The following is a 27,363-nucleotide window of genomic DNA, read 5'->3' on the forward strand; positions in this document are numbered from 1 at the left end:
AGTAATGTCAAACTCCTGCAAAAGCAATAGCCATTGTGTTACTCAACCATTTGTGATTGGTTTATTAGCTAGATACAGAATGGTAGAGTGATCAATGTACACAAAGACTTGGTAGTCGATTATATAATGTCTAAATTTTTTTATTGCATAAATAACAACTAAGAATTTTTTCTATCACTGTATAATTGAGTTCTATAGGAATGATATTTTTGCTAATGTAATATATAGCATAAGGTTTCTTATCCTCCTCCTGGCTGAGGACAGCGCCTAGAGCTACATCTGATGCATCCATGGAGATGTGTAAAGGCAACTCCCAGTTTGGTCCACGTAATACTGGTGTTGTTGAGACTAGTTTCTTTAAACCTGCAAAATCTATGTCACACTTGTCAGACCAACTCAAATCAAACATTTCCAGTCAGAGCGTATAAGGGTGTTGCAATTTGTGAAAAATTATTGATTAACTTGCGATAATAACTTGCATATCCTAGAAAACTACGTACCTTTTTTGGGTGCAGGGGGTAGGCAGTAAAAGAATTACCTATATTTTTGTTGGATCTACCTTTATTCCTGCTGCAAAGATGTGATGTCCAAGGATCATGCCTTGGTGATCATCATGTGACACTTGACATTGCTTAAACATAACCTGGTAGCGATGCATTGTTCTAAGACCTTTTCTAGTGTTTGCAATGCTTGATCAAAATCATCTCCATATGGAGTAAAGTCATCCATATATACCTCCAGTCCTTCATTTATTAGATCATAAAAAATGCTTAGTATAGCTCTCCAAAATGTGGCTAGAGCATTGCACAAGCCAAATGGTAATAAAGTGTATGCTAATGTGCCCCAGGGATAGGTGAAGGCTATTTTGTGCCAGTTTTTAGGGGCAATCTGAATTTGATTGTAACCACTGAAGCCATCTAAAAAGGAGAAGAACTGCTTCCCTCCCAACGTATTGAGGACCTGATTAATGAATTGGAGGGGGAAGTGATCTTTCTATGTTGCCTTGTTTAGCTCTCGATAGTCTACACAAATACACGACTTCCCATTTTTCTTAGGGACGACCACCAATGGAGAGACCCATTTACTCTCTGAGATAGGATAAATAAAGTTTACATCCAATAGCTTCTACAATTTCTATTTCACGATATCCTTGAGGTGTGGGTTCAACCTTCGTTGAGGCTATTGGATGGGTCACGCATCCTTCTCTGTATAAATTTGGTGTGTACATAGCTGTGGGTCTATCCCTTTCATATTAGGATAATCCTTGGCAAAAGCCCCTTTATTTTCTTGCAATACATGGACAAGCCTTTTTTGTTGTTCGCTATCTAGATCAGCATTGATATTTAGAACTTTTCCTGGTTCAATCTCAACTGTTTTTCTGTTATGAACAACAATTGTCTAGATATGCTGGTTGTCTGTATCCTTCAGGGGATCTTCCATGGCTTCATTATCAAGGATTTCTTTCAACATTCGACACTGTACATTACTTACACTAGCTGGCTGATTTATAAAATTGTTGATAACATCATCTTCAGTTTGACCTTTAAATTCCAATGCTTCCGCTACTGTGAGTGGTGAACGGATGCTCTCCTCCAGGTACGCTGGTGGCTGCTTACATATTTTTACAATGGGAAAACTTGGCCTGGCAAGAGGATATAACACCAGATTTTTTACAGCATCAACCTTTGTAATAGTCATGATGCCTTCTCGACAACCAATATATGCAGCAACTGTTGCCATCCAATGTCAACCCAAAATCAAAGGATGCCCATCCAACCTACTCCTTGGGTTTATAACCAGGAAATATACTAGATATTCCCATGAGTCAACAGAAACTGTGATATCTTGTAAGGTCCTTTCTGGTCTTACCATCGATCGGTTGGCAAGTTCTAATAAAGTGGTGGTTGGTTCTAAGGCTATAATGCCAAGTGTTTGACAAGTTTTTGTTGTTAATATGTTAATGGCAGCTCCTAGGTCAACTAGTGTATTTGGAAAATAGTGGCCATAATCTGAACTGTTACTATGGGGTTTCCAGGATCTTCATACTTTATTGTAGTTTCCTCTCCCAAGAGTAGATCAGCTAAGGTTCCTACAACATGGATAGTGGGTGAGGTATTTACCTTTCTCACAGGCTTCCTTACACACAATTCTTTGATTATTTTGGCATAGATGGGAATGTCTTGAATAACTTGGAGGAGAGGAATCTTAATACACAAATGTTTTAGTTCCCCTACAAGTTCAAAATCAAGGTAGGTGACCAGTTTAGGTATCATTAGCCTTTTGGGGAATGAAGGAGAAATGACTATAAGTTTTTTAGGGTCATCGTGCTGATCCATTTATTCCCCTTGCTTTGATTCAATATTATTTACAATTGGTGGAACATGTACAGGTGATGGAATATGTATAGGTGGAGTTACATTTTCATTTGAAGGCTGGTCCCTGTTTTCCTCAGGGGTAATGACACGTCCTGTCCTCAATCCGAGCTCATTACATTCTTTCTACTCAATCCCATATTCTGGGTTTTCAATAGTCTGTACCAACTGGACTGGTTTTTTATTAGGATTCACGTTCAGCTGAGCTAGTAACTGTGGCCGCAGAAGAAGTTGAGAATTCTGTTGTAATGTATAAGGATTTGATAGTGCAGGTTGAGGCTGAGGGCCTATCCCCATAGGTACATTAGATATCCCCAAAGGTCACTACCAGTTTGTACACCAATTCAGATTCTGAGACGTGGAGGCAGGCCAATGGGATTGATAGGGATTGCCTTACCAAAGAGGAGTAAAAGGAGAATTCGACCAGTCATTTCCTGGAAAAGATTGTGCTGGCCAGGATGTCATAGGTAATGGAGGGATTTACCAATTTGGCTAGGGTGATTGGCCTTGCCAGCTTGCCCTAAGGTTCTGTTGTTGATTAAACTATGAGGAAAGAAAGAATTGGGATGCGTCTTGTGACATACTTGTAGGTTTAGCTTGCCATTTTCGATGTTGGTTCATCAGATACACTAGTTCGAATTCTTCCTCTGCTTCTTTGAATACTGCTTTTAGCCTGGGTAATGATGGACATTGTTCAGTGTCATGATATTTAGTATAGATGGTGCACATCTGAATCATGTCTAATTGGCATTCCCGTTGGCTGTGATTCTTTCGACAACATGGGCAGAAGATGGACAAATTTTGTTCTGCTAAAGCCTTTTTTTTGTTTGGCCTGTAGGATGTCCAACTGTGTTGTAAGAGTGCCCAGGATGTTCATCTTAAAATCTTCCAGGAGGTTGTCGATATCCATCCGTGTTACACCTCCACTATGTGGTTTTGTTCCTCTGCTCATTGGATCTCAACTAGCACTCTTGTATGTGTGCTTCCCCGTGAACACCTGATACACAAATGAATAATTTCATCATAATCTTCCTGAGAAATATCTCCTTTTCCCATTAAGTTTAGAGTTTCTACCCATTCCTCTTTCATTCCTTTAATCAAGATATCTCTTAGGACTTCTTTTGGTAGGGCAGTGTGTGGAGACCTCTGCAAATTATAATTAAATCGTTCTATACATTCTTCTAGTGTCTCATTATCTTTTGCAGTCATCTTAAAAATATCAGGTTTCAGTTCCCTAGTTTTACAAAAGTACTAGTATCTTTTAAGGAAGGAGGTTTTCATTTTGTCCCAAGAATTGATGGTTCACCCACCTAGACCCATAAACCATCTCAAAGTTTTCCCTTTCAAAGTGGAAGGGAACAATTTCAGCTTTTGGGGGTCCATGGTGTAGTCATACCCTCTATAGAGGACATCAAACTCAAACAGGAAAGCATCAAGATCCTTTGTGATCATCCCATGGAAGATTGGGATGCTCTGCAGAGGAATAGCCTTCATAGGGGCATTGGCCACCTGGTCAACTATGGGGTACTCTAATGTCGAGGTTTGACCTTGGGGTGGTTGATCTGCCATCTGATCAAAGATATGCCAATAATCTTCAGGGATTTCAAGGGGTGCTTCTGGAGTAAGCAGAGAGTTAGCAACCCGAGCTGGCTTTACAACACTTCCTAGGTCTGGAATCTCAGGAGATCCTTGTTCAGACAGTTGTGGTTCTACTTTAGCATCCCCACTAATTTCTCCTTCTCCTTCTCTTAAGTTATAGGATTTTACCTCTTGTAGAGGATTAGAGTGTAAGCTTATTATAGCTTGAAAACTCTGTTCTGATCCTTCTACTTGGCTTTGAATCTCAACATGAGCTGTAGATGGTGAGCCTGCTACTTGAGGGATAGCAGTAGGAATTTTTCTAGGTATAGCTGGAATCCTATTGATGCTTGAGATTGTGCTCTTCTTATGATTTCATCTATAAGTGTCGTTCTCCCAAGGGTCACCGATCCTTTGGGTTTTGTGGGTTTTTGTGGAGGATTCTACTTTTTTTCTATCTTTTTATTTCTAGTCATTCGTAAAAACAAATTCCTATTTAATCTCTAAGTTTTTGTTGTAAAGCGGGAAGGTAAGCAATCACTTTACTTGCTAGTTACGCAGGTTCTTACCTTCCATTTTTAAAACCCAGTTCTCCTACAAAAAAGAAATGAAAACAACCACTTGAAACACTCTCCCCAGCAGTGATGCCAAAATGTTGGCTCACTAGGATGTCTTTCTATAGGCAATCTTAATCCCTACATTAGTTGTCAACCCGAGGCAAGTCTTTCTATCTCAAGGGTGCGAACACAGTATGTGTAGTGAAGCTAGAGGTTATCTAATGATGAATCATTGTAATCACTAAATTCTAATTCTTCAATTCAATTCACACAACTATGAAAATAACTATCTATGAAAGAAATACTCTCAAAACACTATGTAATTCTATGCAACTCATTCCGAAACTAATTGAAACTGAATGCAAATAAGAATTACACTTAGAATTGTTCAAATAAGCTTAAGCCTAATCACACTTAATCAAGTAAAGAAACTATGACTATCAAACAACACTGTTAATCTATAACAACCCAAATCAATCTGCATTACTCAATTGAATAGCAACAGTAAGTGAACAACAATCAACAATCAGTAATTGAACATCAAATAGCGATAAAGGATTCTTAAATGGAAAACGTTTTATATTGCAATCTGTATAAGTTAATCAATCTTGTTTTTCAAGATCTATGATAGCATCTATTCAAATGAACAACAATTCAACATGCATTCACTCATTCTAATCAAAACACTACTTAAGTATATGTCACAACTTCACTTTGAATCTATTTGAGCAGCAGTATAAATCAATATCACAAATATTCACTATAAATGAAATAACTGAACATTAAATCAATTGCAAAGAATGAATATTAAAATATAACACAAAGGAGTGGTGGAAGTTCTTATGACTAGGCTTAGAGTCGCCAAAAGCCTCTGCTTAATAAAAACTCAGAAAACGAAGATGTATCAAATGCAACTTTTTTTCATTAACTTCAAGTAGCAGCTGACAGATTCACTGAATTAACAACGTTTTATGTTTCAAAAATAATAATTACAAATTAAAAGTCTAAACTGCATCTGATTGCCTTTCAGCCCTATATATAACATAAGATAGAAACTCGGGTAAAAGCGAATCCTCAAGATCAGGGGATCCTGATGATTTCACAACATAAAATCAGATCATATGATAAAATAGGAATGTTCGAATTGATATTCTACTTCCTTTTCTACCCCAGATGCCACGGATTTTCCCTTTTATGGCCTCGTGTTGTTCTTCCAACTAAATAGCTTTTGCCCAATCATATCTCTGCATACAAAGAGAGCAAAGAATCAATTTTTCTTACTAGATTTACCTATTCTATCACCAAATAGTTTCATCCAACTTTAGCTGATATTTTATTCATTTTAATCTAGAAACGGAGATAATCATATAAGGATGAATGATAAATGAAGCATTTTATGAAGATAAATCATACTTTTTTCCTGTCCCAACGCTTATCATGCAAATTTTATTAGTGTTTAAATTACATGGAAATATTGACTTATAATTATCAAGAAATATTGGTAAATACTTTCATTTGGGAAACTGTAATTTTTATTTATTGATATAAAATTTATTATTGTTATTATTCAATTCCCAACTTATCTTCTCAAATTTAATCTTGGATAGGATATGGTCTCCTTCCATTATTCCAATTTAAATATCCATATCCCCAAAAAAGTCCTCCCAAAATCTCCTTGGGAGAAGATATAGTCCTACCCAACTAATTACCAAATTAAATATCGATATCTTAGCCCCATAATTTCCTCTCAAATTTACTTGGGAGAAGATATGGTCCTCCACAGTTAAGTACCAAATTAAATATACATATCTTCTCCCCAAAATGTCCTCTCAAATTTACTTGGGAGAGGATATGGTAAGAAAAGTAAAATGAAATTATGAGGGGGTAGTTATGGCATTTGTGATAGGTGGTTGAGGTGGATGGGAGGAAGAGGCATAAAAGGGGAAGGATGATGAGAGGAGAGGGGGATCTTTGGTCTTGGTTTTGTTTTGGTTGTGGTTGTGGTTTTGAAGGATTTTGTTTTGGGAGGAAGGTGGAGAAAAGAGAAGAGAGAGAAGGAGAGTGTTTGTTCAACTTGGACACACTACATCTGGTTGGACTTGGGCTCAGAGGGATAGGGAACCTGTGGAGGTTCTCTGGGCTAGGAAATACTCCCTAGTTGCCTGGGAGGCAAATCTAGTTGGGTAGTCAAGAGGAGCATCGAGCTTAGGAGAATCTCAACTAAGCTATTGGAACAGGTATTATCAGTCATTTATTTTATTTATGTAAATTATTACAAGTTATACATGTCGTAGATAAATTGTTACAAGTTATACATGTTGTAGACTAAATAAATTTATGTTCATGCTTATGATGTTTCATAAACATGAAATTTTCCTTGTTATGAATTTTAGCGAAATTTATTTGAATGAGTGTAGTAGTAGTTAGAGGACCCTAGGAGGGAGCCTCACACGTGGCATCAAATCCTGACTGATTAATTTTTTTTCTTTTTTACAGAAACGGTTATGGAGTGTTTATATTCATCTTGGCCTGAATGCCGAAATTCTGATTACATTGGAGATTTCTTTATCCTGTTGCCTCTCACTGCTGAGAGTGAGGATGCAGCTGAATCTTGAAGATTTCTTCCTTGATAAGGAATCCATGGAATCAATTTCAGAGATTTTCCCCCACTTGAAGATACAAACAAATTTATTTAATAGCAAACAGTAAAACATGGCAGCAATCAGCTTATGGAATGGGTTCCCATGATTCTTCTTTGTCTTTCATCTTGACCTCGGCAGAGAGGAGGGCAGCTTTGTTGGCTTCAATGTCCGCCTCTTTATTATGAGTTCTCAGCACATGATAGTAATTCAAGTTCTGAAAAGTGCTTTCCAAGCCTTTGATTCTGGTTATCAGCCTTGCTAGTTTAAGATCCGGAGCTAGGGAATTGGAAGCCATTGCGTTTATAATGATCTGGGAGTCACCTATAACATTATCTTCTTTTGTGTTTAAATCTTTGAGGATCTTGAGGCCTTGAAAGAGGGCCAAGGCCTCCGCTTGAATTCTGGAAGAATATCCAAGTCCCCAAGCATAGGAATGGATTTTTTCCCCAATTGGATTTACAACAACACCTCCTGCACCAGCTTTGCCCAGATTTCCCTTTGCTGCCCCATAAAAAAAGAGAGGGTTTCTTGCTTGCATTTTGATCCAGTCTTGAAAGTCAATTTCAGACTTCCTTATTTGCCAGTCTTTAATGGTAGGGGAATTTCTAACTGCTGGTTGAAATTGTAGTTCTACAATCGATCCCCAAGTGATGTCCTGTTGGCTGATATTGGAGTCGTCTTTTATATCAGTCAAGCACTCCTTAATGTGGAATTTGATCTTGATTTCTAAGGCCTTGTGATTCTTCTTTGTATTTCTGAAGATTATTCTGTTACGTTCTAGCCATATCTGCCAACAAATAACCTTTGGAAGGACAACCCACGCAATTTTAATTATCTGGTTTTTAGGAGCTGGGCCAGGATATCTGGTTGCCCAATTTGAAAAAAGATTAGCCGTGGTGCAAGGAAGCATGAAATTAGGATCCAAATTATGTATAAAGGAAAACCAGATCTGCTTGGAGAAGTTACATTCTAGAATTAAATGGACTGTTGTCTCTGCATTTTCACTGCACAATGAGTAGATGGAGGGACCGTAGAATCCTTTCCTCTGCAAGATGTCATAAGTTAAGATTTTGCCATGGAAGAGAAGCCAGGAAAAGAAGTCAATTTTGGTCCATGAAGGAATACGCCAGACACCTTGCTAAGGAGCTGGGTCAGGGGGGACATATGGCCTCTCATTCAATTTGGCGTATCCCAAGGAGACTGTGTAACCTCTGGCATTCGGCCCCCAACCTTTCAAGTCTCTTTTCCTCATGTGCGTGGGCGCCAAGCCATGCAAGAAATCAAGCAATGTGGCCCATTCGTTGGTCAAGTGATCCGGCACCTCAATGCGTTTCCATCCTGCCCAAACAGAATTGTTCCAAAGAGAAATGTCCCACAACGATCGCAATCCCTCTCTGTCGATCCAGCAATGCAACGATCTAATGGAGGCTCTGTCTTCAATTGGATCCTTATTCATGATTTTGTCAGTCCAGATGCAGATCTTTTTTCCATTACTTGGGATCCAGTAGGAGTGTGCAGTAATTAGAGGGGCAGCTTTAGCATACAGTTTCAGGAATGCCGAGTTAGGGAATTGAATTACATTTTCTAAACATCTGGTGCGAGGTCCTCTGAAATACTTTTTCCAGAGAGCCAATTGGGCCCAGCCAGGCTTGGGTGCAATGATCTTCCATATAATCTTTGCTGCCATTGCCACATTCTGCTGACAGAGATTTTTGAAATTTAAACCACCCTCCCACAATGGCTTGGAGATGGTTTCCCAACTGATAAGGGGAATCTTGTTTTCGTTTTGTTTTCCTCCCTTCCAAAAGAACCTCCGTATGTATTCTTCCATTTTTTTAAAATGGTTGCCGGAGCAAGAAGCCCAACAAATTGAAATAAAGGGAGGTTGGTAAGCACAGATTTAATTAAGACTGATTTGCCAGCAGTATTGAGCCAGGAGTAACCCTAGGCTTGAATCTTAGACTTGAATTTTTCCAGCTGTGGGAGCCAGTCTTTGCTTGTAGGTCTCTTATGAAATATAGGGAGACCCAAGTATTTGAAAGATGACGAGGAGGAGGAGGCTGCAAAACCCAAACATCTAGAAATGTCAGAGAGCAATTTAGGTGTAGTATTCCAGCTGAAGATGTGGCATTTTCTCTTATTTAAAATGCTGCCTGAGGCCTCACTGAATTCATCCAATACCGCTTTAAATTTTGAGGCAGAGGAGAGAGAGGCAGAACCCAGTAACAGAGTGTCATCCGCAAACAAGGCGTGATTTATGTTTTTGACCCCTCTTGCAATACAAAATCCATTGATATCTTGATCTTGCATCTTTTTGTCTAACAGGAAGCTGAGGACAGAGGCTTGGATGACAAAAAGCAGAGGGGATAGAGGACACGCCTGTTTAAGTCCTCTCAAAGCTTTGAAAAAATCAGTGGCTCTTCCATTTACAAGAGGAGCAATCCATGGCTCTAAGATGCATGCCCGGATCCATTTAATGAAATTTTCTCCAAAACCAAACTTGCTCATAACATTTAAAAGAAAGTTATGATTTACTCGATCAAAAGCATTGGCTAAATCAAGTTTAATCACCATACCTTGCTCTTTTCGGAGAAGACTTGAATGAATTGCCTCTTGTACGAGAATGAAGTTGTCCACGATCTGCCTTCCTTGGATGAAGCCTCCTTGATTCTCAGGGATTATTTTGGGTAGAATGAGCTTCAGTCTGTTTGCAATTACTTTGGTGATTAATTTGTATCCAGTGTTACATAGGGAAATCAGACGGAATCTGCTGAAGTTGTTGGCGCCTTTTTCCTTGGGTATGAGGGCTAAGAAAGCAGAGTTTGTGCTGCCTCCTATTTTCTGAGTATTTTGAGACTTTTGCACCATTTTGAGAAGGTCCTTTTCAACAATCGGCCAGCAAGCTTGAAGAAATCTAGCAGAGAAACGATTTGGCCCAAGGGCCTTATCCGGATCCATATCAAAGAGGGCCTTTTTCACTTCAACTTTAGTGACTTTGGCCTCAAGAATCTCATTCATACGATGAGAAATTACAGAGGGTATAATGTCTAGCAGATCTGAGTATTGATTCGGATCCTTGTCTTCACTATACAAGTTTTGAAAGTGAGAAAAGGTTGCTTTCTTTATGTAATCAAAATCCTTATGAGTGTCATTATCCTCTTTAATCTCAGAAATAGTGTTGAAGCATTTCCTTGCCTGGGCTTGTTTGTGGAAAAAAGCAGTATTTCTATCCCCTGCTTTGAGCCAGAGATTACGGGATTTTAATTGCCAATATTCTTCTTTAGCTAAGTAAGCCTTGTGGAAGCATTGTTGTAGATGAGCTTCTTGATCTAATAACTCCTTTGTGATTATGGCATTCTCCATACACGTTTGATGGGAGACAAGAGAGGCTTTAATGGATTTCCTTTCTGTAACCGGATTGGACAGAGTTTTGACCCATCGTTTTAGAGCTCCTTTTACCCTTCCAAGCTTTTCCTCCCAGATATAGAAAGGTGAACGTTTGACAGGCTGATTCCAGCATTCCTTGATAGTTTGCATGAAGTCTGGCTCCTTTACCTAGAGAGAGCTAAATCTAAAGGGGATAGGTCCCAGATCAAGATGAGCTAGGAGCTCTAGCTTTATGGGCTTATGGTCCGAGATGCTGCTAGCAAGAATATGCATTCTGGGTTCTAGGCCTAGCAACAAATAGGAACTTTGAATAAAAAATCTATCTAGCTTGGCAGCAATATGTCTAGGGCCCACTCTTTTATTAGACCAAGAGTACTTACCAGAAGAAGGTTTGATATCCAGCAAGTCCTAGTCCTGCATAATGTCCTCCACCCATTCCCTTGTCGGATCTCGTACTACGCTGCCTCCCCTTTTTTCAGATGGATGGAGAGTGAGATTGAGGTCTCCAACAATAATTATATTTTCTAGGTTTGTCAAGTCTGCTTGGTGCCTTATAGAATCCCAACAGTCCTTTTTTTCCTCGACATTGACTAGAGAGTAAACATTGAAAAGACAAAAAATTTCCTTGGTGTCTAGATTCTTCATTTTCAGCAGCATCCAGTGAGTATTCCTAGCCTCAAATAGGACTGAAAATTTTCTGGTGTTCCATAGAGTGCCAATTCCTCCCGAGGCACCCCGGGCAGAGATTTCTCTTGCTTCACTTTTGAACCAAAGTTTCTTGCTTGCTTGAAGGAAGACTATGTCTTCCAAATTTGTCTCCTAGACGAGATGTATGTCTAGAGTTTCTGTTCTGATTAAGCTTCTGATGGCTTCTTCCTTAGCTTTACTCCCCATACCTCTACAATTCCAGAAGATGACCTTCATTATTTATGTTTCTGGTGGGCTCCCTTGGAGCCTTGGGGCTGATTTTTCAACATCTTAGGCCTTGGAACTAGTAGTTTTTGCAAAATTGGTTGGCTACCTTGAAGTTTTTCTTTGTAAGTCTCCTGCTCCCTTTTTTCCTTGTCAGTTTTCCGGCCTCTTGTAGATATTCTTACCGAGGTTTGGTACTCTCCTATTTCCCCTTCCTCTTCTGATTCGTCCGTTTCCTGCTCTTCTTCCTCCTCTTCTAAAATCTTACCTTTGGGGTCTTCAGCACTTGTTCCTTTGGGGGAGGCTGAGGGAGTACCTTTGCCTGAAGGAGCTGTTTTTTGGATCTCGGTCTCCTGAGTAGCTTCTGTCTCCTTTTGGACCACGACCTCTTAGGTGTCCTCTGTTTGCGAGCTCAGAGGATCGAACTTATTTTCTAGAGTAGGCTTGGGCGGGATCTGCTTAATAGTGGCCTGGTGAGGCCCTTTTCCATTAGGGCCTCCCGGCTTCTGATTCTTGAGATACAGTTTGGATCACTTGACTTGATTCCATCCATCCTCCTTCCCCTACGTAGCCTCATTGTTGGTCGAGCAGTCTCTGGCGAAGTGTCCATAAACATGGCATTTCCGGCATTTGAAGGGTAGCTGCTGATAATCCAATTTCTGTAAATGCATCCAACTTCCGACGTTTATTGTGATGGCCTTTGGTAGTCCCACCTCCAGATCTACTTCTACATAGATCGTGGCACAGTCATATTGGTCTTTATTATTTGCTCGGTCTATAAATTTCTCCAGGGCATTTCCAATGTGTCTCAGTGAGTCCCAATTCCAACAATGCACTGGGAGGTTTGGAAGTCTGAACCACACCGGGACTGCTTTGGGCACATCTACTGCCGGATCGAAGTCCGGGGTCCAATTATTCAAATATAAACCCTGAGGGTCCATGAAGTAGGGGCCATTTTGGAAGATCAGATCTTTGTTGTCCTTTGATGTGAATTCGAAGATGAAGTATCCTCTCCCCAGAAAGTAAGAGGTGACACTTTCTTTGATCAACGACGCCCAGTTTCTGTTGACCCAGCTCTCAGTGGATTTTGGGGATGGCCATAGCCCAGTGAATTGGCCGATGAGAGCCCGTTCAGCTAAAGATAGAGCAACTTGGATCGGGGTTTCTGGAGGAAGGGAGATCACCGTAATATCATCCAGTTTTTTTACAAATTTCGTAGCTTCAACATTTTTCTTCTTTGGGAGCCCAGCTAAGAGCCAATTGAAGGCCTCAGAAGGCGAGATCGACGGAGGAGGTGGAAGAGCCACCTGGGGAGTGCCCAACACCTCCATAGTCTCAATCCCCAGGATCGGGACTGTCAAAATCCAGCAACTCGATCAATAAATCAGCCCAACCTCAGCTTGCAGAAGTCCACAGGAATCAAACCAGTAGAGGGCAAGCACCCTTGCTGCTTGTAGATCGCACAAGATACGGGCCTCGGGGGTCAGAGACGAAGGTTACAGAGTGCCCTGACTTATTAAATTTTACTACTATAACTCTCTCTCTATTTTGTTATGCCTTCAAACTCCTTGTAGCTTTCCACTCTAACTTCGGGATGAAGTTTTCTGAAGGAGGGGTGTATGTAATGCCCCACTTAATATTATCATGTGAATTTTATTAGTGTTTAAATTACCTGAAAATATTGACTTATAATTATCAAGAAATATTGGTAAATACTTTCATTTGGGAAACTGTAATTTTTATTTACTGATATAAATTTTATTATTGTTATTATTCAATTCCCAACTTGTCTTCTCAATTTTAATATTGGATAGGATATGGTCTCCTTCCATTATTCCAATTTAAATATCCATATCCCCAAAAATGTCCTCTCAAAATCTCCTTGGGAGAAGATATGGTCCTCCCCAATTAATTACCAAATTAAATATCCATATCTTAGCCCCAAAATGTTGTCTCAAAGTTACTTGGGAGAAGATATGGTCCTCCCCAATTATGTACCAAGTTAAATATACATATCTTATCCCCAAAATGTCCTCTCAAATTTACTTGGGAGAATATATGGTAAGAAAAGTCAAATGAAAGGATGAGGGGGTAGTTATGACATTAATGATAGGTGGTTGAGGTAGATGGGAGGAAGAGGCATAAAAGGGGAAGGATGATGAGAGGAGAAGGGGATCCTTGGTCTTGCTTTTGGTTTGGTTTTGGAGATTTTGTTTTGGGAGGAAGGTGGAGAAAAGAGAAGGGAAAGAAGGAGAGTGTTTTTTCAACTTGGACACATTACATCTGGTTGGACATGGGCTCGGAGGGCTAGGGAACATGTGGAGGTTCCCTGGGCTAGGAAATACTTCCTAGTTGGCTGGGAGGAAAATCTAGTTTGGTAGTCAAGAGGAGCATGGAGCTTAGGAGTATCTCAACGAAGCTACTGGAATAGGTATTATCAGTCATTTATTTTAGTTATGTAAATGATTACAAGTTATACATGTTGCAGATAAATTGTTACAAGTTATACATGTTGTATATTAAATCAATTTATGTTCATGCTTATGATGTTTTATAAACCTGAAATTTTATTTGTTATGAATTTTAGCGAAATTTATTTGGATGAGTGTAGTAGTAGTTAGAGGACCCTACGGGGGGGCCTCACACATTGTTCTTTGGAACTGCATTGTAAAGAAGGTCTCATATATTATAGAGTGTGTTATAACATGCCTTGTTTACTTATACATCTATTTTACTAGGATCCTCTACCTAGAATTTCACCCATAGGAATCATCGCGAGAACATCACAACCTCCTAGAAAATATCACCACACTGATAAGACATCCTCCTTGAGAAATTACAACATCATCACACTATACATAGCTATCTCCTAGTTAAAATAGGTTAGTATGAAGAAAAAATTATATCCTCTTCTGAAAACTCTACCATATTTCTTCCTCACTTCATGAGGGATGTCTAGAGATTATCCAACCTCATGCAATCATGTGCATAGATATCTCTCAACGAAGATAGGTTAATATGAAGAAAATCTTAGATCCTTTGTGAAAAACTCTACCATACTACTTCCTCACTTCATTAGGAATGTGTAGAGTATATTGAACCTCTTGTGATCATGCACATAGCTATCTCCCAATGAAGATAGGTTAATATGAAGAAACAATTAGATCCTTTACCCAGAACTATACCATATTGCTTCCTCACTTCATCAGGCATGTACAGAGCCTGTCCAACCTCATAAAATTCCTCTGTAACCATCAAGACATCATCATTAAACACCAAATATCTAGGAGCCTCTACATCCTTATGATACAATATAGGTTGAGATAGTATGATAAGATCACGATCCAGGAAACATGATCTAGGTTCACATCAAGTTCAACAAACTAGTCATAATGCCAACAATCTCCCCCTTTGGTGTTTATGTAAACCTTCTACAGAAAACCAAGTCTTCAAGTCTCTCCCCCTTCGAAATCAATGGAAAAGGGAAATACCAAGCTAAGAGAAGTACTCCCCTTGAAATTCTCAAGACCAAGTTGACTACCAAGATGATACAAAATGATATTTTGATAGAAGTTGATGTTTCTCCTGCAACATAAGTATGTGAAACAAATAATTGGACTAAAAAAACATGCTTATCATGTCGACCATGCTCTCCCTAAGTATATAATGGGGTTATAATAGTGATCTCCAATGCTTCCATTTCTCATCAATAAGTCTCATTTCCAAGTGCAAGAGGCTAACCGACTCTTGACCAATGGTGTACAATGATGCATAATACAAGTACAAAGATCCTTGGAGAAAATACATGGCTACGATAAGCACACATGGTTGATGCCTATGAATCATGACTACATGGATCCAAGTTACATCATTCCCTCAAGTGAAGCAATACAAAAATGAGACAACGAATTATGTCAGTGATACTCAAGACAAGACTTTGACATCTTATGGCTCATAGAAACTTGAACCTGACACACCTCTACAATATATGTTGGATCCAATGTGTCGCTTTATGAACAATGCACCAAAGCATGAAAATATAAAGACACATGGCTTATAAAAATGCACACGTGTGGTCTCCCCTATGCATAGTCATCATAATGATATGAGGAAAATATAGGGAATTCATGAGAAATAATATGTGCTATCGTGAAAGTACAAAACCATAGTACATACTAACACATGGCTAATCTCAACACCTCGGCCATAATCTAAAATCTCAATAGTAACATGGCTGTGTTACCAATGAAGTCTCTTTACAACATCTAAAGTCCTCACAAGCCATTAGATATAACAAAAAATAAAACTGATTAACATCATATCAAATACAAATAATCAACAATAAGCTATTTATGGAAACCTATGGAAGGATCATAAAATAACCACTATATTTTGCATGATAATTTGAACTAGTAGTAGCAACAAAAATATCATGTCATAGTGAAAACAACATATAAGTTATCCTCATCAATGACAGTGCCAAACAACAAAAAACTGATATATACAACAACAACAACCCTATAGGATTTTGCAATGAAGTACCATCAACAACTCATGAACTCATCATAGGTCTTGACCTGTCACTATCAAGGTCAACACATTCTCTATTCATATAACAAAATCATATAAATATCTTGAACATCATAGCTAATAGATACATACTATGATAAATCTTGTAATAAAACAATTTCAAATAAGTGCAAGTTCCTCCAAGCAATGTATTTTCCCTTTTTTGCTAGCAAAGGACCATAATTCCAACAATGGACCACTGAAACATAAGGGTTATATGAGATTTTTGTAACAACCCGTTGTTGATTTTCCATGTAAATAAAATCAAATCAATGTCACAGGAAATGTATTCCAAGTTGAATATTGGGAAAAACATAGTGATGGGTATCACTTGTGATCAATCAATGGCTATGGAAATTGTCAAAAACACTGGCAAAGGCAAAGTGGCCATAATTGGCATTTTATTTATGAAAATAAAGGAAAATAGGAGAAAAGGAAGGTGAAGAGATACAAATTTTCATGCAAGGGAAATTAGAGGAAAAGTGAAGGAAAATGAAGAAAATAGAGGCATTAATGATAAAAAGGCTTTAGAGATTTAGTTCACAGTTCACATTGTTCGCTAGTTTAGCTTTTTGATAGTTTTGTGGTGGAGCTCTAGTTCATTCTCTCACACTCTCATTATCTCATACTCTAGCACACCTAGATCATTCTTGGAGCACTTAGGAATTCACTGGAATTTGGAGAAATAAGGCAAAGGAAATCAGGGAGAACAAGGAAATAGTTGGATCTACAACTATAGTTGGATTACTTTGCAACATGTTGCATGTGTGATTTCCTTGCTGATTTATAGATGCATGGTATATGCATGTGATTCTCTAGTTATGTGTTGTCATTAACATGGATATTTACCTGGATTGATAGTGGTCTTAACCTTTCCTTTCCATTTCTTGGAAATCCATGGTGTTGTGGGTTCCCCACATATTGTTTTTCTAATTGGTGTTCAAGTTCTTGATGGCTTTGGGTTGGAATAAACACTCTGGAAGCCTTGGAAAAACTTGGGTTGAGTTACTAGTTCTTGGAGTCAAAGGTTGGACAAATACTCTGCAACCCTTGGTGGGTTGAGTTACTAGTCCCTGGAGCAGTGATTGGAAAAAATGATCTAGAGCTCTAGAAGGGTGTGGGTTGAGTTACTAGTTCCTGGAGCCCTGGACGACTTGGGCAGAGAACGATCTGGTTGATGTTAGTGATTTACAGACTGTAAAGGTGGAATAAATGTGGTTGAGGGTTGAGGTGGTTTGACCTCTAGAACCCTTGGTTGGTTTGGTTTGGGTTTATTCCATCAAATCCTACATTCATGCTTAGAATATGGTGCAGGTGTGATTAGATGAAAGAGAGATTTAGTTTAGCCCAATCTATGGTTAGGTGGTATGTGTAAGTCCCTGACTTGGTTGGATTTTCCATATGTTAATAAGAGTTATTTTCCTTTTGGCATCTATGAGCACTTGTACTGGTTATCATGTTAACACTATGGATGATTTTCCATGGTTTCTTTCTGTTTATGTCCTAGTTATATGTTGGTTATATTATGTATTTGATCTATGGTTCTTGACATGTTTTGATAAGTTAAATGGTTGATGAGTGCATGGGCTAACAAGTGTTTTTGTAGCTAGCTTAAGAGGGCATTGAGCCTTCTTGATGATTCTCTAGTGAGATTATTTACTCATTAAAAAGATATGTATTTATAACCTATAGGTACATGTACACAAAGTGTTTATATAAATGAGTAATTTGGACCTACAACTTCATGGGGTCATAACTTTGGCATATGATCTCCATTTGAGTATCATAATACCACTTTTCGAAGATCTCTATGAGGAGGGTAAGAAGAAAGCATGCAAATTAATTTTGTCACTTTTATGGTCTCTTTGTTTTCCTTGAAAATGTCGTTTAGGCCCTAAATATGATCTTAGAGGTTTAGAACCCAAAAAAAAGGAAAAAAATATAAATTTGTGTTAAATTTAAGGAAATAGAATTGAAAATAAATAGTTGGGTCAAGTTAGGTTTATAACTGGGTGTTTTCAGTCAGTTCTAGACATGTGAACCCCATTTTCCATAGTTGCATCTTGGAAATTAGGTCGTACATAGTAACTCTCATCTCATGTTTACCCTGTGAGCGGATTAATGTGAGTAAATATGGGGTGAGGTGTTACAATTCTCTGTTTGTATGTGTGTCATGATCTCCACACCTTGGAAAAATATTTGTCCCAATAGTTTTGTCCTTATGCTCACATCACAAATCCTCTATCAAAATTCTGATCATAATAGGCTCAACAGACGTTGTCAAGTTATAAAGTGGGATAAATAAATTACATTTTTTTCTTCAATCCGAGTAAGTAAACTGCAAGGTGAAACACAATGTGTGTAAACTGGTTTTTAATATTTTCCTATCAAAATCAATCATAAAGCATATACATGTAGATTCCATAGTTGGTTCACCTTATACTGATTTCCAAGTTCAACAAGATATATCATACTTCCTCACTAGATACTCGATCTGAATTAATTTCTCATCAAATTCAATTAAGACTGGTGTAAAAATAAATTTAAATAGAATTAGTGTTTTGAGTTTCAAAAGAAAATTTTGATTAAAAACACTCTTTTTATTCTAAAACAAAAATCAAAGAATAAAATTCTAATTAGTTAAATGATTTGAAGCATCAATATTTAAATAGAATTCAACCTAATAAAATTACTCAAAGGCATAGAATATGTAACTACAAAAATCATGTAGGATCATACGTGATTACAGGATCACTATAGGAAATCCTTTAATTACCATAGAAATTTGTGTGATTACAGGATTGCTGCAGGAAATTCAGTAGTTATTATGGGAATTCGTGTTGTGATTACAAGATCACTATAGGCATTCTTAGCACATAACTACAGGAAATTATAACACATGATTACAGGAACAATAAGTAATTATAGGAAAACAGAGCATATTTGTTTATCACATACATCTCATGAATTTTAAATAAAATTCACACAAAACGATGTCAAAACTTAGAAAACACAAAAAAGAAATATAAGTAGCATGTACCAAGGGGCCCTCCTAGTGAGTGTTTCTATGAAAATCATAAACAATTACTGCAAAATTATATCATAAATATGCTCCTGTATTACTAGAAAAACAAAGTTTGATACAATAGAGTATATAAGTCTTTTAGTCTCTTTCCCTCTAACCCCCGCATGTATCATCTATCTACTTTTATACATAGGATAATTTCTTAACATAATTTCCCAAAATTAGGGTCAATTCGATATTTTTATGCTAAAAACAGCTTAACACAACAATTCCAAATCTATAATTTGTATTATGCTTTTAGAATTTGTTAGAGAAATGGATGGCAGTCCCATGATATTTTGCTCAATTTCAATGATTTGATACACCTTTCCTTCATTAATGGATCAATCTTCTAGTATAAAAATCCTTCCTGCTGACATGGAACATATTTGGTGGCTTAACTCTTGTATTAACAAATTTTGTACCTTTCAACCTCATTAGTAACAAAATAACCTTTTTTATAAACATTTAAATATTAAAAAGAAAATAATAATATTTTAATGTTTTTTACCTTAAACTCATCCTTTAAACGCCAAAAATTGGTAAAATGGTATGAGATGAAGGTTCAAATGAAGGCATTATATAAAAAATGGGATGGTCATGGATATGGAAATTTAAGCCCAACATTTCCCCAAAGCTTATATTTTTGCATGACCCTATGTAACCAAAATTGGAGACTTTTCTGCCAATATATTTATCATTAGCCAAAATTGTTTGTATTTCTCGCCTGTCTATCAAAATTTTATCTCCTTGCTCTCCTGAACTACTCCAGTTGCTTGAATCAAAAGATTCAGATTGGTGTTGGAGGATTATTATCTATCAACTTTATATTTCAGTGTTTCCTTCAATCCCCTTATCCTTATGATCAATCTTTTATTTATTTGAATGGTTTGAAGATTTTCTCAATACATATCTTTACATTTTCTTTTGAGGCCCTATCACTTTTATTTATTTCAGTAAGCCCTATCCTTTACATTTCATTCTTTGACTTTATTGTTTCATTGACCATTTCCTCCTTATGTAAATTATGTCCCAACTTTTTAATGGTCTTATTATTTTTCTTCAGTTTATTCAACATAATGGTGATTTGACTTTGAAGGTGTCCTTGTTTTTGAAGTTGTTCAGTTGATTTTCCTCCATATGCCTCTTGTTCTTTCTGTGGTGATTGACGTTGAAGCGAGTATTACTTTGGCTCCTGTTGAGATAATTGGTTTGGTTTTGCATAGGCCTCTTCAATATAATCTTCCCTAGTATATATTTCTTGTTCCTCTTGAATTTTTTTTGTTTGTTCAGCTTGCACCTTCTTGAGAACCTCCTCTTGAAGCTCTTTAGTTTTTCTAGCTTGTACCTCTTTGTGAGATTCCTCATACAAAATTTGGGCTTTACTTTTAGGTTTCTTAAAAAGTCCATGTGATTTAACAAGGGTGTATTCTTCTCCATATGTTTCCTTTAGCAATTGCATTTGTCCCCTACTAACCCTGCTACTAGATATTTTCACTTTGCTAAAACTAGCTCTTGCCTTCTTTCTGGTAGATGAAGAACTAATAACCCATAGGGATGGTGGAGATTCTTGCTCTCTTTTTTTCCCTATAACACTTGTTCTTCAATTTTTTCATGTATCTCCTGTTCTTTGGCCTTGCCTTTCTCAATTTGGTTTTGGCCCTTAGGTTCTAAATTCCCCTGCTATTGGGGAATTGGGTTTTTTAGTTCCTTTAGCACCTCCCCTTCAATTTGTCTCTCATTATGGTCCAGATTGATTTCATTAGGGTTTTCAGGAGGCTCTGCCTCTTCAATTCCAAATTGGTTTCTTTGCAGAAAATCACTCCATGTTTGATTCAGCCTAGCCAATCTATCTAACACGAGTAATTTAACTAAACCATGATGATAGAAAAACCTTTCCTTGTTTCCTTTGAATTTTTTAAAATTGACTTCCATTTTTGACAAACTTTTATGCAAGAAAAAGGGAAAATATATCCTCCTAGCATTTCTTTTAATATGCTCCATCAATCGTATATGGTAGAGGAAAATAATATTGTACCTTCCCTCACAGGTCACATATTTGTGCAAGAAATAAGTAATGTCACCCCATGGGTCTTTTAGGAACAATCTTGAAACTCCTTTGGCCCAACATTCCCCTACATTCTATTCAGAAACCGCGTAGCTGCTTCCTTCACTATCATCTTCCCATTAAACCACTTTTCACCTATTCGTTGTAGTCTTGTAACCCATGCTAGGGTTTCCTCTGAGACTGTTAATGTAATGTCACCAACCCTTTATATTTAACCACTGAATGCATTAGGAAACTTCTTTGTGACTATAACAGTATTCCCTTGAAACCTTTCAAAAAAATTGGAGTAGTCTATCTTTGTGAAAATGTATCCTATAGGATGGAAAAGGTTCTAGGATAGAAATTCCATAAGGTTCAATATGTACCACTCCCAGGGCGATGATTTTTAATCTTGTCTCTGGTCAGAAGGCTTAAACTTGGTGCTAGTGATACAGGGTATGAGACAAAGTAATGACACTAAGGTTTACAGAACTTTGAAATTGGAAAATTTTGTGGATTATATCATGTAGAATAGGAATAATTAGATTTAGGATAAAAGTGATATTTGTAATCAAAGTTACAAATGTCACTTTTCATAATCATTAGCCATAAAAGATTTATCATAAAGAGGAGCAGGCTGACACCATTAGACATTACAGGATAATAATTCACAACGGACAAGTGGTCATGATAAAAATAATTACATAAAAAAATATGAATCATGGTAATAATGGTAGGTTATGGAGAGTGGCATATGATTTATTTAAAAATAAAATCATTTGTTTTTTTAAAACTCTTTTCAATTTAATAAATAAATGTGAATAAATTTGTTAACTTTTCATTACCTTGCAAGGAAGTAAAAAATTTGATATTTCTAGTACCTTCACCATTGCTTCCATGATGGAGTAAAGGTATTTTTGTTGCAACCATATTATTTCTATTGAGATTGATTTTACAGGAAACCACTGCTTAATTGCAGAAATTTGAACTTTACTTGCAGGAGTCTAAACTTCACTTACAGGAATTTGAATTTTTCTTGCAAGAATTTGAATTTTATTTACAAGAAAAATATAAACTCACTCCTTAATATTACATAAATATTTTCTCAATTATAGGAATGTGAAAGAGATACTTTTGTTGCTAATATTGTTCAAAATTTTCACAACTGTTATCATTGTAAATTCTCTCAATCCAACTTCCTAACAAAGATAACGAGTCATAAAAATAATCTCTCTTCCAATAAGTATTGAAAGTATTTTAAGCTCAAAGATCCCTGTAATTGAAGGATTTTACAGTAAACTTTTCTGATTCTATTTTTATAGGGATTGATAATACATATTTCCATAAATGCATGTGTCTACAAGAATGTACAAAATTGTTTGTTTTAATTCCGCATTTACAGGAAAATAAGTTCACATTGTTTTTGAAAATAAGAGGCTCTTTTTCTAAGTAGATGCCATTTATTGCCAAACTATAATAATTATATCCTCGAAACACTATGATGTGGATTTTTATCGGGCCTAGGACAGTTAATGCTCGCCGATATTTTCAATTTCAAAGAGTCTAAAAAACTTAAAGGAAACTCGACTGCTATCTAATGGATTTTTCTTGAGCCAAGGATGGTTGATGCTCACCAATGTTTTCAATTTTAGAGATTCTAAAAAACATAAAGAAAAATCTAAAGGTGTTCCTTTTCCATTATTTAATCTATGAAATCCAAATAAAGGAATAAACCTAAAATTTGTAGATGTCATTCCCATTGTTTAATGAAGACAAGAAGGAACAAAGTTAGCTCATTATTTCATAAATAAAAAATTAGGATGAAAGTGGATGAGGAATATTACCCCCTTTATCTACAATGCCCATCTTTGCATGCTGAAAATTTGAAAAAAAATCACCCCTAGAAAATGATTGATGATATAACTTCAGCCTATGGCCATTAACTATCAATGAAATATTTGGTTCATCAACTATTTTTATTTCTACAACACCATTATCAAACACATTTTTCATTTCATATGGTCCCAACCAATTAGTAGTAAAATTACTCTTAAATTATTTAAAACTTGAGTCAAACAATAGAGACCAATCTCCAGTATTGAATTCTTTCCTTTATGATTGTGTCATGCCATTTAGCTCTCTGCTACAGTATAAGAGTGGTTTTTTGTAGAGAAACTAATCACATTTCATCTAATTCATTTAATTTTAGGACTCTTTGATGTTGAACTTCAGACAAGTTTAATCCCAACTTAGCTATAATTTTAAAAGTTTTAACTTGAAATTCAATGGGAAAAAGTACACATTTTCCGTAAACTAGTTCGTATGGAGTATGATCAGTTGTACTCTTCCATGTTGTTCTATATGCCCATTGTTATCCTCTACAATGTCCCAGACTGAGGAGGGGATCAAAAGAGGTAACCTCAAACCACTTTCAGTTCAGCAGGTAGCCCTGTTAAACCAGAGAGGAATCTTTCTAGGGATTTCTTAGTCGATGGCTAGAAAAGAAATGGATTTTAGACTAGACATATAGGTTTTGCTTCAATGTTTAGAAATTTAGGTTTTTTTTAGGTTACTGGACCAGAGAATAAGAGCAAGCAATTAGTTCAAGGTATCAAATTTTGTAGTAGTAGGCATAAAGAGGAGCAAGATATAATGTTTTGTGGTGAACTTAAGATTTTGTCAATGTAGTATAGGTCTGAAAGCTTAAGAAAACAAAATGAGCATGTTTTAGCATGAATTCATTAATATAGAAGAAGAGATACAAAAACATGATTTTCCACATAAACAAAGCTTTGAATCTAAATAATTATGCCTATATGACTGTAAGGAAAACCATATGAACAAAGAAAATCATGTTAAGAGATATGAACTCATCAATAAAAAACTGATATGAAAGGAAAACAACACCACAAACTCACTAAACAAGTATTCTTGAAAAATAGCTGCAACTGCTCCTTTATTAACTCTATGAAAGCATAAGGTACAAGTCTCTCCTCAGAATTCCAACGCTTCTCTCTGAATGAGAAATGATAAATATAGACTCAATCAATTAGCTTCTTCACCTTTAGGAGTCAAATTCCTAAGTGGTGGAACTATTTCCAAGATTCTCTCAACCAACAAGTGAGAGTGAGAAGGTAAAAAACAAACTCTTCTCTTAGACTTTGATTTGAGTTTTTCTTCTTTTATAATACCTAATTAACCAAAAAAAAACCTATCATGCCTATTTATTTATGATTAAATCATCTAAACTTCTAACTACTGAAGTTACATCATGAGTTTAACATTGACCAAGTCAAACTAAAAACCTGAGAAATTACATAGTGAAATATTTAAATAAAAACTCAGAAATTTGCAGAAGCAGTGCCAAATTTGAGGCCACGTTTAGGTGCCTTCCTGTGGTGAATTTTTCATTCTCAGAGAATGGTCAACTAGAATTTCCTGTATAGCTTCCAGAAAATATTGGCTTTTTGAAAATGACCCATGGGAAGGCCTTCAAAAATTGATTCTCCCAAGGTGTCTCCAAGAGCGCAATGGCTGTCAAAAAGAGTGGCAGAATGATGATTTTTGACCACGTCCTCTCCTTTTTCTCAAATTCTAAGCCCTATCTGAGAAATATGATGAAATAGGTTTTGAGATGAGGTCATCATCTTTCCAAAAATGTAAGCCACTTGTCATTTGCAGCCCTGAGGAAAAATCGCAGCGCCTTGAGTTCAATTTTGAATTTTGCACCAGAATTCTCAAAAACCAAAAATGCTCAGAAATCCTCCAAAATTGGTCATGAAGTGAAAAATGAGGTGTGTCATGCTCTCATGGATGCTTCATCAATCATCTCCAAGTTATCCCTCTCATTTTCGTCTTTTAGGGTTTCCTTTAGCTTGCTTTTCAATTACTTGAGCTTGATGTTGCAAATCATGTTTCTGGTCTGATAATGGTGGGACATGTGCCTCAATAGCTTATTATCACTATTGGCTTTGTCAAAAAGATACTCTAGGTGACCATTGACCATACTTGGCCAATACTCTCTATCTTCATTGATCTCCAAGGAAATTCTGTCTTCAATGTCTAAGTCTTCATCTAGCAGGTTATGTTATTTTTCTTTCTTTAATGCCCTTTTTAGTCCTTTGGTCCTTGGCCTCTTTTTTCCAAATTGTTTTTCATGTTAATCATATTCACTAGGCTCCAACACTGATTTAACTTTTCCTCCTTTTTGCAACACCTTAGATTGCTCTTTCTCCATGATTAGTTGTTTGGCCTTAAGCTGATTGTTTTCTTGCTCAAGGAAGGAAATGATGAATCTTGCCCTTGCCATATTGTCCATGAGCTCCATGATTTAAGAATCCTTCTCTTTGATAAGTTGTAGGTTTAAAGGTTCATCTGCTGCCTCTAATTCAACTAATTTAAAATCATGTCCAATTGGCTCTTCATCCTGGACATGTGATCCCTGTCTTGCTGATGTAGAAGGCTTGGCCCTTTTATCAACTTGAGAAGGAAACACAAGCCTTTTTCCTCTTTGATATATTCTGGTCACCTCAGGTTTAGGTGCCTTGGGAACCTCCGCTAACCTTCTTGATGATCCTACCTCCACCTATTGTGTTGATGTATCTGGATGATGACGTAATGAAACAGTTTCATGCCACTGCAAGTTTGTTTCTATGAAGGAATACCATGCCATGTTCCTTTTTGCCAACTAATGGAGGACTACAATATTTATTAAGCTATGATTAAAAACACTAGGGTGACACTCTTTTCCTTTCATTTGTACCTTCTCATACATTGTGATAAGGCTTCTACATAAATAATTACACACATTGAGAGGTTTTAGACCTATGAAATGCATTAGAAGACTAATGTGGTACCCATACAATATGGAAAATCTTCCCTCACAAGTGAAAAACTTCATTACAACCTTCATCAATGGCACATACTTTTCTAACAGGTACCTGAAAGGGATGATGTGTGAATGAGCCTCTCTGTAGGGTGATGTTAAGAAAGTTCGGTATTGTTCAAGGTCTAAGTTCATGCCTTTGAACCAATACTTCCCATGATCAAGTATCCCTGTGGCAAGAGAGATGGTAGCTACTAAGAATGTAAATTCAATCCTTGCTATGTTGGCCTTTTCCCCTTTCAGATTTGTAGTAATCTAATCAGTGAGTTGCTCATGGAAACCTACTTCACCCACCCTTTAACAAAACCCTAGGCAGTTGACATCTTCAAAGCAATGTTTGATTTCATTGTAGTTGTTAGGCTCATACCTAATGATCCTCCCTCCTCTATGATGTTTTTTGTTTTTTGATGGTGAATAATCTCCCTCCATTTTGATACAAAACCCTAGATAAAAGGAAAATGGAAAAACAATGAGGAATGAGTGAAATGTTGAAATGAGGGACTTAGGGAAGGAAGATGGTGATAGGGGAATTTTGGGAGATGGATAGGTGTTATAGAAAAATTTTTGAGTTTAAAAGGGGTGAAATGAGAGAGAGAGATGAGTAGGAGAATTTAAAAAATAGGCTTGCTAGGAAATTGTCCAAAATGATAGGTATGAGCTAGGGTTTTTGAAAATTTGAGTTAAACGGAAGATAAAGGAGTTGATTAGTAAATGATATGGTGATATATATATATATATATATATATATATATATATATATATATATATATATATATATATATATAGATAGATAGAATTAGGGAAGGGAGATGATGATAGGGGAATTTTGGGAGATGGATAGGTGTTATAGAAAAAATTTTGAGTTTAAAAGGGGTGAAATATGAGAGAGAGATGAGTAGGAGAATTTAAAAAATACTCATGCTAGGAAAATGTCCAAAATGATAGGTATGAGCTAAGGGTTTTGAAAAGGTGAGTTAAATGGAAGGTAAATGAGTTGATTATTAAATGATATGGTGACATATATATATATATATATATATATATATATATATATATATATATATATATATATATATATATATATATATATATATATATATATATATATGAGAGAGAGAGAGAGAGAGAGAGGTATGAGATGGAAAATTTCAAAGTTTGAAATGTCATATCTAACAAAACCATCATTTGCACTAACTTTGAAGCATAAAATTTCACATAAACCCTAGATGAAGAAAAATCACCATTTGTACTTTCTTTGTCAAAGGAAAAAGTGGGTAAGATGATGATACTTACTTGTACAAAAGCTTAGAAGAGCAAATAATAGAAATCAAAGCTTTAATTTGAAGTTTA

The sequence above is a fragment of the Pinus tabuliformis genome, chromosome 6, assembly GCF_031772625.1.
Source record: "Pinus tabuliformis cultivar Carrire ecotype Pingquan chromosome 6, CPIR1, whole genome shotgun sequence".
In the NCBI taxonomy this organism is placed as follows: domain Eukaryota; kingdom Viridiplantae; phylum Streptophyta; class Pinopsida; order Pinales; family Pinaceae; genus Pinus; species Pinus tabuliformis.